Genomic DNA, 3,718 nt, shown 5'->3' with positions numbered 1-3,718 from the left:
TTGAGTAGCATGAAGATGGTAAGATCTAGAGATCTACGGTTGATTATAACATTATAACATTTAAGTTGACAAAGAAGAAGAAGGTAAAGGCTACTTAAACGTTCTTTGGGTTACTATAATCAAGGAAATGTAGTGGGACGAGAGTGGGAGGCATGATGGGGGCAAAGCCTAGTAAGGTTGAGCTTAACTTTAGGTTAGTTTAACCTTCTTCATGGGATGACCTGACACTTTCCTGCTTAGTATAGTTAATGTAACTCGCACGTCCATCAGCATGTCGCCCTCTCCATAACTCCTCCTCTCACGCAGTTCAGTACAAAACGCTGCACCTCTTCCCTGTCCCTGCAGATTCCCCACCGCACCATGGGTTCCGAGGAGTCTCACAAATCCATGGAATCCCACCGCAAGCTCAGAAGCGCTTCACGAACTTTGCTCTTCATCTTCACCCTCATTGGCTCCAACTTCGTCACTTACTTCCTCTTTTGTTGCCCCAATAGCTATGATATCACCATCCATGGTGATCACCATGAAGATGCCGCTGCAGCTCATGATGATCCTCCCCTCTCTGAGCTTGTAGCCGGCCTTGTTACGCAGCTCAACATCACACAGTCCAATCTGCAAAGAGCCCAACAAGAGCTTGCTGATGTGAGAGCTGAGCTGAGAGAGTCTAGAGTGGAATTATCCCACATTTTCCTTGATGCTTCGTCTAAGAACATGGAGCTAATCAATGTATCAACTCAAGTGTTGAAGGGCATGCAGGCCATGGGATCAGGCAGCGGTGCATTAAAGCATGGCAATATGGAACAAGACCCATGGGCTCAGTGGGCAGCCTGGATGCGACAAGATGATCATGATAAGGAGACAAACATGGGCACAGAGCTGCAAGAGTTCACTGCAGTGAGGCCACTTCCTCTTGGCTTCAATCCAGGTCAAGGCTCTGATACACTGATTTCTTCAATAGGCCATGGCTGTGCCCTGGAAGAGGAGGATTTGAAGAAGTTCATGGATTATGAAGTAGGGGGGGAGTGCCCAGATGACCAAAATCTAGCACAGAGGCTCATACTGCATGGCTGTGAGCCCCTCCCTAGAAGAAGATGCTTTGCTAGGATACCACCAAACTACACAGAGCCTTACCCAATCCCAGAGAGCTTATGGAGAATCCCTGACGATAACAGCATTCTATGGTCAGCCTACAGCTGCAAAAGCTTCAAATGCTTGAATGATAGAAAGAAGCTTAAAGTGCTGGATGACTGCAATGATTGCTTTGATCTCAATGGAAAGGAGAAAGAGAGGTGGGAGAGGCATGACACAGAGCTTGATTTCTCCATAGATGAAGTGATAGGCTTCAAGAATGGCACAATTAGAATAGGGTTAGACATAGGAGGTGGGACAGCAAGCTTTGCAGTGAGGATGCTAGACAGAGATATAACCATAATAACCACTAGCATGAACCTTAATGGACCCTTCAATAATTTCATAGCATTGAGAGGGGTGGTGCCCATGTACTTAACTGTGGCCCAAAGGCTACCTTTCTTTGATAATACACTAGATATTGTGCACTCCATGCATGTGCTCAGCCACTGGATCCCACTAGAAACCCTAGAGTTTCTGCTGTTTGACATTGATAGGGTGCTCAGGCCAGGTGGCATCTTCTGGTTGGACCGTTTCTTCTGTGGCAAGGCACAGCTCAAGGAGATCTATGTGCCCATCATCAAAGGCTTGGGCTACACAACACACAAATGGGTCACTCGCCCTAAAGTGGACCGTGACAGGCCAGAGATCTACTTGTCTGCAGTCCTTGAGAAACCCATTAGACGCCACCCTTAAAAGAACATTAATCCCACATGCACCTGATTAATGTTAAGGCTTAACAGGCCTGTGAAGCTGCCAAAGCCCAACACTAGCTATGATCTGGTAGCTTTCTAAGAGCTTATCATGGGCTAATCATGCTTATCCCATGTAGGCTTGTGTAGATCTCAATTCTCATATTGTAATAGTGCTGCCAACTGCTCATATTTAATGCAAGTACAAAGAGGATTAACTTAATGTTGGTACCCATTATCTTAGAATCATGTCATTTGATTTTTCACAAGCTTTGTAGCTGTTGTTATCAACTGTTTATTAGGAGAGCCACACCCTTCTGTTATTGCTGTGCAACCCATCTTGTTGGAAACTAGTAAGCAAAGTTCAACCCAACGTGATATAGATCATTCATTGGTTTGTGTGTATTTATTAGCAAAGGGCTTCAAGAAGCTCCATCTAAGGATTAGGCTTGATTTTTGATGTGCATCCTTGCCCTTCAAAATTGACTAGTTTAGTGAAATATAGGAAGTTTTTTTTTTTTGGGTATTTTAGTGTAATTTTGATAGGCATTTTAAAATTTTGCAAGCATTTTATGGCCAAAATGTTAAAAAATGGGCGTGATGCACCCGTCAAAAGGCAACTATGTTTATCACATTGCAAATAAAGACACATGATTGAGCTATATGGGAGAACCATGTATTCTTGTGCTTACTACATTTAATGAAGTGCTTGGCATTCAAGTCACCTTTAAATCTTCATCCATTTTAATGGATACATCATGTTTATAAATTTGTATAAAATTCATGTCTAATTTTTTTCATAAAGTTTAATATATGATCTTTTGAAATATTTCAAAAATATAAGCCATGAAAGAAGCCAAAAATATGGCCATTGTCATAATATGAGTGTCTGTCTAAAACCAATATATTTCATAATACATCAGTACGGATGTCTGACTCCCCGGTGGAAGAAGAGAGGTGATATAGGGTAGGGACCTCTACCAAATGGTGCAAGTGCGGGTGGAAAGAGTGACCTTATAGCAAAATCAAGCCGTGGTGCCCATGAGGGAACTACAAATGAAGCTACGGGGGATGTATGTGGCAGAACATGTCGATATTGGGGCTCCATTGGAACACCATGTGGCCATGACGAAGCACTAGATTGTGTTGGGCTCATGGGTACCGGGAGGACTGGATGATATGGTGCCCCACGCTCACCTATTGTTCTCATCGAACAATCTCATTGACCTTACCCCTGAAAAGTTGGTTACCCAAATCATCGTGCACAGCGGCAAGTGGTCATAGACATGAACTAAGGCACACCTCATCACTCTCCATGTTGATGCAATGTCGTTCTAGTGTCCTGCATGCTCCAGCCATGGATCCAATACCAGCAAAGCAATCTAGGACACTGTCCTCGCCGCGATCAGTGTGAACGTCCCGAGTAGCCACCTGCCATAGTAGAAGCCCACAATTATCATATGTACAATGGACATCAATGTCTAAGACATTGATTATATAATGATTTCACTACTTGAATCATGCACATGATTACCTTGCAAAAGGCTCGCTACGCTCAACAATCCAATTGGTATGGGGAGGTATCCTCCTCTGCTTTCGGCTCTAAGAAGATATCATCGCCAACCTCAAAACCTCCGCAGTCTACCTCGCCTCCCCGCCTATCATACTTAGCCGAAAGCAGAGGAGGTATCCTCCTCTGCTTTCGGCTCTAAGAAGATATCATCGCCAACCTCAAAACCTCCGCAGTCTACCTCGCCTCCCCGCCTATCATACTTAGGACGAGTGGACGTACTCTCACTAGGGTGCATGAAGATGGCGATGACCAGAATAGAGACCTACTTGCACACACTAGTAAGTACTTTAGGGAGGGAAGTCATTTGCGATTGTCTTTCACAAAA

At 44.1% G+C, this 3,718-nt stretch overlaps 1 pseudogene; it reads left to right on the top strand.

The window, feature by feature from the left end:
- The first annotated feature begins 311 nt into the window (after positions 1-311).
- On the top strand, positions 312-2,034 carry LOC147640294 (putative methyltransferase At1g29790 pseudogene; annotated as a pseudogene).
- Positions 2,035-3,718: the final 1,684 nt, after the last annotated feature.

This window comes from Cibotium barometz, chromosome 3 (genome assembly GCF_041138505.1).
Source record: "Cibotium barometz isolate CiBa-2024 chromosome 3, ASM4113850v1, whole genome shotgun sequence".
NCBI classification, from domain to species: domain Eukaryota; kingdom Viridiplantae; phylum Streptophyta; class Polypodiopsida; order Cyatheales; family Cibotiaceae; genus Cibotium; species Cibotium barometz.
Note: the sequence above shows the minus strand (reverse complement) of the source record. Positions and strands in the feature narration are given on the sequence as shown.